We start from the raw sequence: 15,956 nt of genomic DNA, 5'->3' as shown, positions 1-15,956 counted from the left end.
AATACCTACATGAAAAAATGAAGATAAATTTTCGAAGTTCCTAATTTTGTTATTAATCACATTCTAAGACAGAACTTGGAAGCATCTTCATAGTTTTAATCTGTCACAATGTTGACAGACGCTTGTGAAATTACCATCAACATCCATAATTATATTAACTACGAAACAAAATATACTCTGTAATAAAGAGGCGGGAGGGGTGAATTGATCAATAATGAGAATTCAACGAAGTATGGAGAACGAAGTTGTCCCCACTTACCCTACTTACCCTTTTATGCAGGCTAGTTGAAGTTGAAAAACAAAACAACAATAAGTATAATTTTAATAAATTGTAAGTTAATGTAAATTAATATCATTTTGGCACATCAAGCGAGTGTCGCTTATTCACAGCAATATCCATTTGAGAAAATCTAGATATATAGTACGAAATATTTTAATATTATAATATCAATTGTATACCACAACAACCAACCGTGCCAACCTGCCTGTATATAAAGAAACAAAGAAATACATATATATTTTCATATTTATGATTATATATGTAACGTACATATATTCGAAAAGACCCGCTCCATTTAATATGGTTAATTGTGTATAAATCGCAGTTCCTTCGGGGTGTTTTCATCAACCGTCACGTCGCGGCTGCTTAATAGTGAATGACACGCTTACGTATTCAGCAGGCTCACTAGCCGCTAACGAGTACACGAGATAAGTTTGCGAATGTCGTCTCGAATTTCCGAAAATGTTGTTCTGCGAGTAGCTTTGATTATCTAATGAAAATTAACATAGTATTAGTAGAAGGTATATATAAAAAAAAATACCACAAAATGGTAACTACTGCTAGTATTGTTCTTCAATGTTAGGATATAATCATAATTTAAAATTAATTGTGAGTACATATATAATATTACATATTCCATTTGCTTATTAGCATTTTAGTTCAATCTTTAAGTTGGTAGATAGTAGGTATAGCAAAACATAAATATTAATAAAATAACATGAATAATTATCTATACTCAAAAAATCTACATACATGTATTGGAAATTCATTTTTTTTCAATCCAGTCATAGCCAACTCATATCTATCGCGTTCAGTCAAGCATTACGTAGGCGCCACTATATCTGGAAAACAGGCAAATACCATGAGAATTACGCAAAAACGTAAACTATTGGCTCGAAGAAGTCTAATTGATAAAAAATGTATGTGAGTAGTGAAAACTGAAATATAATTGAATTGAATGCGCTGACAATAGTATACATCAATACATTTGTATGTAACGTCTTCTATGACACATTCACAAATTGAGATGAACCACATAGTTTTGGTAAGGATATAAAGAAGTAGGCATTGGCATCCCGGTCGCGGTCAACGAGCCTGAAAATTGCTTGCAATTTGTGTGTTTCAAGGGTGACCGGAATTGAGGAAGAGGCGTTTGTCACTCATTGTATTATTCGCCGCGGACATTGTGCGAGGTAAATGTGTCTATATGCATTGGATCTTATTTTGGATAGGTTTTTTATGTCTTTGTAATTTCTTTTCGATATAGGAATCAAATATATTTTCTTATCGAATAACTTGTCTCTAAACAAAATTGCAAATATTTAATTTTAAGCTAAACTTTAAATACAATACACTGAATATAAAAAAAATCGTTTATCATATCAAAAGTTAAACCTGTACTGTAAGTACCATACTTAATACTCTTACTGCAAATTCTCAGGTCAGACTAATCTCCTTATCAGAATAACCAAGAGCTAATGTACTTACGAACTCTCATATAGAAGAAGAGATGACAACAAAGTGGGTACTTACATAAACCTTTCAACTTTCCAGCTCCGGCCGCCGTCTTCAAACGACAATACTCGTAGTTCGTGTAAACAGCAAATATTTGTCTGATGTACTCTTTTCATATCTTCTCAGTGAATATAAACTGAAGCTTAAAAATATAAAAGTTCCTAAGGAATACTTTAAAGAAATTCCTTGTGAGTAAGAAGCTTCTCAAGCGAAGTCTGTTATTGTCCGCTCTTGGTTGCATTGAGTTATTAAAATTATGTTTAACTTTAGCAATATATAAAAATAATAAGAAAATAATTGAATTTAAAATAAATCATGATGATACATTAAAATTTATCTCTTGTGGTTATTAAATTACAATATCTATATATATGACGGCGCGCTGCTATGTATTAGTTAAAAGCTTTTATTTAACTTGCAATGTATGTATGTGGGTTCGGGTGAAATCTTAGAGCTCAATTTTGAAGTAGATATCGTCAACCGATTGAGCTGAAATTTTGTATACACGTTTACTTTGGATGACAATGCACGATAAAATATGTGACGTCATTCTAAATGTAATATGGCGGACCATGCAAGATGGCAGAATAGTTATTTTTAATGTACTTCTACAATATGGGTATCAAATGAAAGGACTCGTTGAGAGGAACTCGAAAAATAATGTGATGTCACTCTAAATCCCATAAGGAGGATATCGAAGATAGCCGAGTATCTATTTGGTCTACTTCTACAATATAGATATTAAATGAAATGGGTCGTTGACCGTAACTCTGAAAATAATGTGACGTTATACTAAATCCAATATGGCGGAACATCTAAGATGGCGGAATAGTTATTATTTATGCACTTCTGCAATATGGGTATCAAATGAAAGATCTTGCCGAGAACAAATAGAAAAATAATGTGACATCACTTGAAATCCAATAGAATTGACACGATTCAAGTTTTTTGTGATTTCATATAATGAAAGATATGTTCATACGATTGAGCTAAAATTTTGTATACACGTTTGGTTTGGATGACAATGCACGATAAAGTTTGTGACTTCATTCTAAAAATAATATGGCGGACAATCCAGGATGGCGGAATAGTTATATTTCATGAACTTCTATAATATGGGTATCAAATGAAAGGGCTTGTTCAGAGTAACTGGAAAAATAGTGTAAAGTCATTCTAAATCCAATATGGCGAATCATCCAAAGTAACAGAATAGTTATTTTTGATGCACTTGTACAATACGAGTATCAAATGAAAGGGCTTCTTGAGAGCAACTTGAGAAATAATGTGACGTCATTCTAAATCTAATAAAGTGGACCATCCAAGATGGCGGAATAGTTATATTTAATGTACTTCTATAATATGGGTATCAAATGAAAGGGCTTCTTGAGAGCAACTTGGTAAATAATGTGACGTCATTCTAAATCCAATATGGGTGACCATCCAAGATGAACGAATAGTTATTATTTTTGCAATTCTGCAATATGGATATCAACTGAAAGGGCTCATTGAGAGCAACTCGAAAAATAATCTAACGTCATTCTAAATCCAATATGGCGGACCATCCAAGATAGCGGAATAGTTAATTTTAGTCTACTTCTACAATATGGATATCTATTGAAAGGGCTCGTTGAGAGTAACTCGAAAAATGTGACGTTTTTCTAAATCCAATATGGCGCAACATCTAAGATGGCGGAATAGTTATTATTTATATACATCTGCAATACGGGTATCAAATGAAAGGGCTTGCCGAGAATAATTAGAAAAATAATATGACATCTAGTGTGAGAAACCTTCTTCCCCCTGGCATTAATCCCGGCTATTGCCAGGGTCTGCCTTCTTACTCAACCTACTCCACTTTGCGTGGTCTTTTGCGTCCTCGGTGGTTAGACCATTGGCTCTCATATCCGGCATCACGACATCCAACCAGCGCTTTCTTGGGCGTCCAGGAGGTCTCACTCCAGGAACTGATATAGCAAGGCACTTGCATCCGACAAGTATGTATAGTAGTTCTTAGACCGGCGCGTAACGTAGCCAAACCATCTCAGGCGGCGTTCTTGGAGCTTATCCGCTACGTCACGAACCCCAAGACTATCTCGAACGAATGTGTTGCGTATGCGGTTAGACCGCGTTACGCCGCACATCCACCTCAGCATCTTCATTTTCGTGACGTGAAGCTCCTGAGTGTGCCGAGATAGTGCTGGCCAACATTCGCTGCCGTATAAAAGAACCGGTCGTATGATGCTCTTGTATATCAGTCCCTTGAGCTTGGCGGTCTTCTTCGGTCACAGACCACATCAGTGACCTCCCGCCATTTGGCCCAGGCAGCACTTATCCGACATGGACATCGTGATCGATGCCTCCAGACTCGTGCATAATGGATCTAAGGTACCTGAACTTTTCTGACTTAACGGCTGGTTCAGGACCTATAAGGATCGTGCTCGAGTCCGGGCTCCCGCAGGCCATGTACTCGGTCTTCGACACATTTAGTTTAAGACCGCCGTTCTCAAGCGTACCCTTCCAGAGGTTCACTTTACGCTCCAGCGTCAGTCGGTTCTCGTCAATGAGTGCTATGTCGTCGGCATACATCATCAGCCATGGAGGCTGCACTACATTGAATAAGAACGGACTAAGAGTCGAGCCCTGGTGAACCCCCACTGTAATCGGGAAGGGTCTAGTATCGCCAACAGCATTCCTAACCATAGAAACGGAATCGTGGTACATGTCTCTAGTGTGAGAAACCTAGCCAGTGGTAACTAAAAAGTAAAAAATAAATTATAAGCAAAAAATCATTTTTAGAAAAAGCTTTTATTTAAACGCTCTAAAAAGAAGAAAATAAAATTTGTCTTTTAAATTTTAACTATCAAATCATAACCTCATTGTACATAATTTATATTATTATAAAAGCTTGTCGCGTTAATCAATATTTAATTAAATTGAAACTTTAAAAATTGAAACTTAGCAGATTTTACATAATTAAATTAGTACTAGTTAATTTACACAAGTAAATCGCGCGACAAGCTTTTAAAATCATATAAATTGTGTACAATGAGGTTATGACTTGATAGTTAAAATTTAAAAGACAAATTTTATTTTCTTCTTTTTAGAGCGTTTAAATAAAAGCTTTTTCTAAAAATATTTTTTTACTTATAATTTATTTTAATTATAATTTCGCAATTATTACATTTCGATTTTAATTGATTTATGTAATGGATTATATTAGAAGAATATTTAAAATGGAGCGGGTAACCCCGAATAGGTGTAGCCACGAGTAATAGCAGACGTCATTGGTTGACAGCTATGGCGTGAGATGTTCACCAATTAACCTATTGGTTCCTAATCTATTGTAATATTGTTAATCTTGTGAGATTTATTGTAAAACTGTTATGTAAACGAGTAATAAGGCATTGTAGAATATAAGTGTGACTTTTATTTAAACATCTCTGTTGCTACAACGCCCACAAATGAATGGTAACAGCCAAGACCGCTTTGAGGCCCCTTCTGATGCTTCTACATCAGAAGTGGGATTACCAGCAACGAATAAGGAACAAAATACAGAAAAGAGTGTTAAAATTTGACAACATGTGAAAATTGTAAAAAAATGTGAAGTTGAAAATTTATTTTTGACATGCAGAAACAAAATTTTACGGGAGCCATTGGTATCTGACATTAAGAAAAATAATGTTAGCAAAGTTTAATTCTGATGCTGCAGACCACGACGCTCGCACTTGGTGTGACATATGTTTACAAGAAAAACTTATTTTGGCAGTGATTTGATAATTACAATGAACAGGCATTACAAGGCACAAAAAGAGTTAAGAGAGAATTCCGTTACGCAGGTCAACTGAAACCTAGTTAATGAATATTTCGTTAGCATTGGTGGAAATCTTGCCGAGAAGATAAAAAAAAGGTCTTCCAATATTAGTGGAAAACCTTTTCTTTCTTTCCTCCTGGCATTAATCCCGGCTAGTGCCAGGGTCTGCCCTCCTACTCAACCTACTCCACTTTGCACGGTCTTTTGCGTCCTCGGTGGTTAGACCATTGGCTCTCATGTCCTGCATCACGACATCCAGCCAGCGCTTCCTTGGGCGTCCAGGAGGTCTGACTCCAGGGACTGATATAGCAAGGCACTTGCATCCGACATAGTTCTTAGGCCGAGCGTAACGTGGCCAAACCATCTCAGACGACGCTCTTGGAGCTTATCCGCTACGTCACGGACTCCAAGACTACCTCGAATGAATGTGTTGCGTATGCGGTCAGACCGCGTCACGTCTCTCGTCTCTGATAATCTCAATATAGGCCTCAGGGATCCCTTTGGATCGCAATGCCCACCAGATACACTGACGAGGCACACAGTCAAAGGCCTTCTGCAGGTCTAAAAAGGCCACATGCAGAGCTCTCCTTTTTTCCCTGTATGCCTCCATCAAAGTTCTGAGGGCGAAAATGGCGTCCATGGTGCCCGATCCTGGCTGAAATCCATATTGAGACTCAGAGATAGTACACTCTCGGCGGAGCCTGAGGTCGATCATGCGCTCGAAGAGCTTCATGGTATGACTCATAAGCTTAATGCCCCTATAACTACCACAATCTTGAACACTGCCCCTTCCCTTGTAAATAGGGGTAATAAAGCTAAGCCGCCACTGATGCGGCATCTTACCAGTGTTCAAGATGTGGTTAAAAAGGTCAGTAAGCATGAGCACACCAAGAGAGCCCAACGATTTCCACGCTTCGATCGGAATGTCGTCAGGTCCCACCGCCTTTCCGTTCTTCATGCGTCGAAGGCAATTACGTGTTTCGTCAAGGGTTATTGGGGCAATAAGTCCGAGGTTAGGCAGTGGGTCGTGATGAAGACTGCATGGGTGCTGAGTATTTAGCAACTCCTGGAAGTAGCTTCTCCACCTCTCCTTCACAGAGGCATGACTACAGAGCAGCGTGCCCTGGGAATCTTTGACGCAAAGACATTTTGCGATATCTTGCGTCACTTTATCCCGGGAACGTGCCAGTTTGTAAATGAGCTTCTGCCCCTCCACAGTTTCAAGTTTATCATACAATGGTGACAAACTTTCACTGCGGGCTCTGGCTACAGCTCCTTTACAGGCACGTTTAGCTACTGTGTACTCCAGTCTGTCTTCAGGAGAGTTGGATTCCTGCCACTTCTTAAAGGCAGCCTTTTTTTCACGAGTCACCTCCTGCACCTCGTCATTCCACCACCATGTCTCCCTGTCGATGACACGTCCTCCCCTAGAAAGGCCAAGAACTCGCCTGCCCGCCGCAATGATTGCCGACTGAGCCCGATCCCAAGCATCCTGAGCAGTCTCGGTGTTAGTCGAAAGATCGTGACTTTTCACCTCTGCCAGGAAGTCGGTCTGCATCGGTCCATTCAGCAACCACCACTTGATCCGAGGCCTACGTTTCTCGGCTACTTTCTTCTTCGGAGTGACGTTAAAGTCCATGACAAGAAGACGATGTTGGGCCGTTAGGGTTTCGCCTGGAATGACCTTACAGTTAGTTACCCTGCCCATATGACACCGTCTGGTCAACAAGTAGTCTATTTGAGTTGAGTGGGACCCGCTCTTATACGTGATAAGGTGCTGAGAATTCTTTTGGAAGAACGTGTTCACGACGGCCAGATCAGACGCAATACAGGTTCTCAGAATGTTTTCTCCCTCTGCATTGCGAAGACCGTGCCCAAAACCCCCGTGAACACGTTCATACGGCTCAGCAGCCTTACCGACGTGCCCGTTCAAGTCCCCCCCCTACTAAGACCACTTCGGTAGAAGGCACAGCAAGTAGCACCCCTTCATACTGCTCCCAGAATGTCTCCTTTTCGGCCGCGCTACATCCCGCCTGGGGAGCATAGGCACTGATTAAGTTTGTGGTAACGCCCTCAATCAGTACCCTCACTCGCATCAAGCGGTCGGAGCGACGGTCAACTTCAAGGAGCCCATTCTGAAGCTCTCCAGAAAGCACTACCGCTACACCGTTTCTACCCGAAGGTGACCCAGTGTATATAAGCCGGTAACCCTGTCCGATGTTACGGGACTTATTGCCCTTCCAGCGAGTTTCCTGGAGGAAAGCACACTGGACCCGACGTCTCATGAGTACATCTGCGAGTTCCCTGCATCGTCCGGTTAGAGAGCCAATATTCCACGTTGCAAAGCGGAGTTTCCGTCTGGGTACTAGCGTCTTTAGCCGTACCCGTACATGACACGGTAGCCCTTGCCCACTTGTCGCAGGTGTAGGGCGATGTGCCTGCGCGTCGTTTTGCGGCGACGCCCTAGCCGTACCCAGTCTGTCCTTGTTTCTTTTCATTTTGTGGCGGTTTGTGGTTTTTGTGGAGCGACTGCCGTCTGACCTCCAAAACCCCTATGTGGGGGAAAAACCGAAGGGGGAGGGAAATAGAAAGGTATTATCGGTAAAGGAAGGAGGGAGCTAAGGAAAGGGGGAAGGGAGGACGCCATTCTTACGGACTGGATGAGGATATAAGAGTGGCGGCTCGAGGATCCGGGGTCGCGTACCCGTATGCCCACAAACCAATATCGGACAGGTATTAGTCTGGACACCCTCTGGAGGCGCTGAATATTAGTGGAAAACCACAAATAGATAACATCAAATTGTCGTCCGTTTTACTTGATACTGATGAAATTGAAGTTGTAAGAATTATAAATTTGTTAAAATCTAACTGTGATTTTGGTGTAAGGGGTAACGAACACAAACTATTCGAAAGCTATCTCACGGATAGAATGCAATGCACTAAAATAGAAGGATATACCAGCATATACCTTCCTATCAAATATGGCATTCCACAGGGTAGTATGTTGGGACCGACCCTATTTTTAATATTTATCAATGACCTGTGTAACTTACCTATAACCTTTAGAAAAAAATTGTGTCTTTTGCTGATGACACCGTTTTATTAGTAAAATGGGAAACCTGGGAACAAGCCTTTTTATAATGCTCAGGCACTCAAGGGATCGGCGTCATCTTGGCTTGCTCACACTAGTTATTCCCGAAATTAAATGGCCACAATTAAGAGATCTGTTCTTAGTTAGATTTGATACTGTTGAGACTCCAGCTGCAAATTTATAGCGATTACTCAATGGTGGTCCAAGGGAAGACGAGTGTTTATCTGCGTATGTCGGGCGCAGCTTATTACACTGTTCAGAAATATTTAGAGGATAAACATGTATGTAAATAATGTCTATTGAATGTCATGCAGGATAGCTGCCAGCTAGGATTATTACCAAATTAATGATGTTATAAATGATAACACGCCTTGGGAATTAAATGCCCGCTCCAATCTGTTTCAAAGAAAAAGAGGACACCCGATTGGTGAGAAGAGTACTCCGACTATGGAAGTGAAAAAGCCACTAATAGAATTATCACAGCGATGCTATAACTGTGACAAGCAGGGTCTTGTACCCAGTGATTGTTGTAACAATAGTAGTTGTAATAGCAATTTCTTATTTACGTTGTGAGATTTCAGATACTACCTCATCTCTACAGTCTAAGAAAGTTGGTGTGCATATGAAGGTGACTACTCCAACTTGCTTCACGTGTGGTGAATGCGGTCACATCGCACTGCGCTGCACCAGTATGGATACTAAGTCAAGCGATGAACGGGTTGAACGATGGGTGAATGCTTGCTCCATACAACTAGCTATGGATCAGTTCTTAGATGAATCTGGTGAGAAGTTTTCATTTTGATTCGGCTCTGTTGCCGAATGCTCTTTAATAAAGTCAGCTCTGTCAAGACAGATAATAATAAGTCATGGCAAGATGCACTACCTGACAATCAGCTAGCCATTAGCGCAGCTATTATGAGTAGGATAACCAGGGCAAGTCTTTTAGAATTGTTAGTAGTAAAGGTTTCTATGCCTCTAAACTTAATGTAATTAGCAACGGATGAATTTGATTTGAAACTTATTAACGAGCAATCGACACAAGCAAAAGAAGCTAATGCTTCTTCTGAGAAGGTTTAGTTTGATAAACGTAAAGCAAAGTTAAAGAATTAAGTAGGTGATTATGTGCTGTAACCAAACCAAGCTTGACCCAAAGTTTTAAAGACTTAAAGGAGCCCGTAAGCCCGTAGTAATTGGCTTTCAATTCTAGTAGCACGTAGTAGTGCTGGAGATTGCAAGCGACAAAATAAAGTCAGAATGCGCCGATGACGGCCATGTTAAATAGTTACATACCCTTTTACCCTGTAGTAGCCTGTGTGGCTAAGACAAACAAACAAAGCTAAGACAAACAAAACAAACAAAAAAGAAACCAAAAAAAAAAGAAAAACTAGCCTTTGTGGCAACGACTAGCCCTTGTGGCAACGACTAGACTTTGGGGCAACGACTGGCCTTTGTGGCAACGACTAGCTCTTGTGGCAAGGACTAGCCTGTGTGGCGACGAGTGGCCTGTGTGGCGACGAGTGGCCTGTGTGGCGACGAGTGGCCTGTGTGGCGACGAGTAGCCTGTGTGGCGACGAGTGGCCTGTGTGGCGACGAGTAGCCTGTGTGGCGACGAGTAGCCTGTGTGGCAGCAGCTGGCCTGTGTGGCAGCAGCTGGCCTGTGTGGCAGCAGATGGCCTGTGTGGCAGCAGCTGGCCTGTGTGGCAATGACTAGCCTGTGTGGCAAGTACTAGCCTGTGTGGCAATGGCTGGCCTGTGTGGCAAAGACTAGCCTGTGTGGCAATGACTGGGCTGTGTGGCAATGACTGGCTTGTGTGGCAATTACTAACCGTTGTGGCAATGACTTGTCTGTGTGACTGTTAGTCTATGTGGTATTGACTAACGGATGTGACATTTGTAAGATTGCTATGTTTGCCTTATACGAAACATTTCGTAGTATTTGTAATACACTTATAAAATTATAATCACTATGAGTTCACTGTTACATCCACTAAGGGGAGATATTGTGTGGTCAGGAAGACCGAACGGGACGTATTGCAAAGCACTATGTTTATTGTTCACAGATTGAACCTATGCACACGAGGACGTGTGACGATGCAGGACGGCCGTGACGGCGCGCTGCTATGTATTAGTTTTAATTATAATTTCGCAATTATTACATTTCGATTTTAATTGATTTATGTAATGGATTATATTAGAAGAATATTTAAAATGGAGCGGGTAACCCCGAATAGGGTAGTAGGTGTAGCCACGAGTAATAGCAGACGTCATTGGTTGACAGCTATGGCGTGAGATGTTCACCAATTAACCTATTGGCTCCTAATCTATTGTAATATTGTTAATCTTGTGAGATTTATTGTAAAACTGTTATGTAAACGAGTAATAAGGCATTGTAGAATATAAGTGTGACTTTTATTTAAACATTTCTGTTGCTACAACGCCCACAAATGAATGGTAACAGCCAAGACCGCTTTGAGGCCCCTTCTGATGCTTCTACATATATAAAATCGAAAGGTCACTCACTCATCACGAAATCTCAGAAACTACAAGTGCTAGGAATCTCAAATTTTGCATAGGAGTTATTTATAGGACGTAGGTGCTCGCTAAGACGGGAATTTGCAATATTCGATTTCTAAGGGGTTGTTTTTGGGGTCAAAAGTTTGTATGAAACTTCGTTACTACAAATGCTTGGAGTCTCAAATTTTGCATAGACGTCACTAGGACATAGTCATGGAGACAGAAATTAATAATAACATAGTTCACGCGGGTGAAACCGCGAGCGGGCCGCTAGTTTACAATATACCCGTCCATAATGCCACGGCTACAGCACAGATAAACCTTTGGATACATTATCGCAAATTTATCAGCGAGCGCTCGGAAACCATCTCACGCCTTGTTTTCAACTTCCTCTCTGCAGGTGCCCATTTCAGATATCTTGTTGACAGATAATCCTAAGCCAAGTCGGGTCTCGTAATGCGACAGCTTTATAAGTACGTGCCTACAGTTAGAAACTGATAAACCTTTGTTACATTCTTATCTCGCGTCGCCCCTGGACTTTTCCGCTGGCACTGAAATGTAACAAAAGTATTTTGTAATTTTTAATATGTCCGCTGTTACGTTTATTATGCACAACTATATAAAGTCAAAATAATATTAAAGTTGGGTTCTTTTACAGCTCAAAGTGTTCTTTGGTTACTGGTGTCATAAAAGACACACTTTATGGCTGTTATACAAACTCTTTGCCACTATAAAGGAAGCAACATCTTTGATAAATATTAATCTATAATAATAGTAGACTATTTATAGTTTTTTTGTATCGACGACGAAATCCAGGACCATCGCTTGTCACTATACCTTTCTATATACGAGCGTATTAACGTGGGGAATGAAGCGTCTCAACACCATGCACCTCCCCATCCCCCTATTTCTTTAGACAGTTTATTCAATGAATTTATAAGTCATTTTCGAGAAAACAAAAGAATATAAGCGCATATAAATGTTATACTATTTATGTTATACTATGTTTTGTATATCTTGATATTGACAATACTCTGTATATCCTTTAGAGCCTTTAGGGGTTTTAAGAAAGTAGATCTTGACATAATATATAATGGAAAAGCTTTTTACCCGTCCGTTAGTACTTAGTATGCATAAACATCAATAACCGCCTATAAATGGGCGCCTTCCACTTCGGTTATGGCTCATTCCATTTACATTTTGGGTGTTTTCCGTCCATATTAATTTACTTAGAAATTACTTTATATTGTGATTTTATAATACCTAATAGCGGGATCCTTTTTGCATATTCAGATTGTATTCCGCTTGCATTAGGGTAAGCAAAGGGAGCCTCGTGTTAAGACACTCCGCTCTCCACTTTCCGTCTTTTTTTATGCCTCAATACTAGAGTTACAAAACTATTTTTTTAAACATTTCATTCCCCAAGTGAGAATCGAACCCACAAGTGCTTTACGTTGTATTCTGCACATAACAGGGAACCTGAAAATTCTGGATGCATTGCGTGTTGAGTGGTGGAATTCAATGCCGCGCTTTGCCTCGTAGAAAAAAAAAATTATTCAATATTTATTTTCTTCAAGGAAATCGAACCCACAACCTGTCGCGTTTACGCTTGTGTCACTATACGACAGGCCTCAATAGTAAGTTTTTTTTCTTGTCCCAATTTTATTTCGTTGAAGCCATGGCTATTTATTTTCTTTGATTTCCTTTGCCAATATAGGAAACAGTAAAAATTCTTCCTTTTCTTAACGTATTCGACCTGAATAGAAATCATGAACAAAGAAAACATAAAACATTGCATTTCAGAGTTTCTTACCGAAAGTAAATAAGGCGATCTACATTCTTTTATTTCCATTTATAAACTACTTACTGTTCAAGCAATCATCAAATATAATCTATTTCTCAATATTGTTTCGTTTTGTATATTTTTGTATTTATTTTAACTTCTAACATTTAAAAAATATATATGCGAGTTGCAAAGAATATAATTTTTGATATCTTTTTTCCTGTTATCTTACAAGAAAAATGGAAACAAAAGATTTAGAAGCAACATTCTCATTACTCCTTTATTCTTTGTACATAATAGGCTACGGTAACGCATAATTAACTTGTTATATGTAAATGAAATAGCTAATAAGAGCGAAAAATATATGAAAATGAACGGCTTTATTTGGCCACATTAATATGCGCAATTCAAGATTTTTGCATAAAATCGTTTATGCTTTGTCGGGAAAGGGTCGACAAGGCGGGGACAATGAATTAAATTAGGTCCAACTGATAACTTCTCGCAATCTCGGGACTGAATTTTAAGGTTTCAAAGGTTTAATATTAACTACAAAAGGATTATTATTATGCTACGACTTATTTCGAAAATAGCGGGATATCTAAGTAAATGAATTTTATTTACCTGTATGGAAATAGCATTGGATATTTCATGTAATTCTAAATGAGCAACAATAAAAAAATCGATCGTGTCTATTCGGCACACATTAGTATTATATTAAAGACTTAAGATATAACTGCGCCATTTTCTGTTCGCTCGAATAAGCAATAAAACCTTGATAGTTATTGAAATTTAACTTCTATACAAATATAAATATTTCTATTCCAGAACTTTAATATTCCGTGCTAGGGGACAAGACCGCGCTAATGTCACGCGGTCCAAGGCCGAAGAGTTATGTCCGTAACGGCTGCTCCGTGATTTATCCCAGTTTAGATTGTGACCACATTCGTATGTATTGCTCCGGTCACATACATTTTAACTAACGATTCTTGACCGCCATTGAGAAGGATCTATTTATTTCCACAATTTGTTTACAAAAGTTCTTCTTGTTTTATTTCAGAGCAATGAGGCGAATGTCTGAGTCCGCTGAACTTCAGGAGATAACAATAAAGCTATAAATAGTTCTGTCAACATTGTTTATTTGAATCAAAAGAATCAAAAGCTGAAGCTGTTAAATAATTCATCTAGTTTGGCAATGAATCTCTCTATTCTCTTTTATTTATTAAATTACCATGATTTTAAATAAAAAAATACATTATACTAACACTATTGTTATATTTATTAACCGACTTCTGTAAGAAAAGGAGGTTATCAATTCGACTGTATTTTTTTTTTTTTTTTTTTTTTTTTTTTTTTTATGTTTGTTACCTCATAACTTTTAACTGGGTTGACCGATTTTGATAATTTTTTTTTTATTTGAAAGGTATAGCTTCCCGAATGGTCCCATTTTTTTTTGGTCCATGTCTGACAATGGTATCCATGAGAAAATCACATAAGTCTTAAATTTGCATTATGCATGTGCGCGACTAATAGCCGAATAACTCAATGTCGCGCCAACCGATTTTGATGATTCTTTTTTTATTTGAAAGGATACACTTCAAGGATAATTTGGTGAAAGTTTGGTTAGGTTTCGATTATGGAATCCGGAGAAAATTGAGAAAGTTTGTTTTTTTTGGTCAAAAATTAATTATACTGTAATAGTTACAAGCAAAAACTTTTTAAATTGATGTCAGAAGTGAGATTCCTGATCGTTGCATTTCTTTTCAACCAATCTCAAAAAAGAGGATGTTCTCATTTTCAACCAACTTCAAAAAAGGGAGATTCCGAATTCACCCGAATACTTTTTATGTTTGTTCTTGTCAATATACCAAAATGTAACTTTGCACAAAAATAATAGCTAATTAAATGAAGTTTTACATAGAACAATCACAACCACTCGTTGACAACCACTACCACCACCATCACCACTCGTTCAAGAAGCATCATTTTAAGATCTACCCATCACTAAAAATCGTAAAATAAATTAATTTTTAACAAAAACAAAAACCGACTTCTAACAACGAACTAAAAAGTGAAAAATAATTATATAAAGATTTTATAATTTTGAAGTCGGTGTCAAACTAATGCTACAACACCTTTACTACAATATCTAATTACTAAGCCTGTTTGTTTTACTTGGCACCGACTTCAAAATTATAAAATCTTTATATAATTATTTTTCACTTTTTAGTTCGTTGTTAGAAGTCGGTTTTTGTTTTTGTTAAAAATTAATTTATGAATTGATCTTATTTTAAACTATTATAATTTAATTTGTACCAAAGTATAATTAATTGAAAACATATTTTTTGCTTAATCATATTAACCAAACGTCTAAAAATATCTACATACATCTATACTGCTAATAAATATCCCTTAAATACTATTTTTAAGGGGTATTTATTAGCTAGCCTGTGTAGGTAACAGTCACTTCTAATATTATGTGGAATTTTATGAGTTCCCGCGAATGAGGATAAATCACAGGTATACGTTATAGGATCAACGAGCAATATACCTCTAGTTTCACTTTTGGGCGACGCAAGCTGATAGTCGGCTGAATACAAACAAAGTAAAGCTCGGAGCACAATGACGACCCAACAACAAGTAGTAAGTAAATAGCAGCGCGCTTAGTAAGTTTCTTCGACCGTGAGTAGGTCGGGATCGTTCAGCCGACCGTCTGGTGAGAACTGTTCCATAGAAACAGATCATGCGTGAATATTGACGTTACCCTGACAGGAGACATTGTCACCTCCACTCATACCTGAAACATATATATATAAAGCATTAGAACAAAGAAGGAGTATCGCCTGATTGCTTCCAATATCAGTAGGAATTAAGTCAACTAAAATTGTCGTTATTTACTATTTGCAGTTACAGTTTTGAGTATGAAAATTGTAGTCTTTATATTTCTAGTTACTGAGTTTCCATT

This window comes from Heliconius melpomene, chromosome 15 (genome assembly GCF_056956725.1).
Source record: "Heliconius melpomene rosina isolate 202511_hmr_F chromosome 15, ASM5695672v1, whole genome shotgun sequence".
NCBI lineage: Eukaryota > Metazoa > Arthropoda > Insecta > Lepidoptera > Nymphalidae > Heliconius > Heliconius melpomene.
This window is presented reverse-complemented; position numbering follows the sequence as displayed.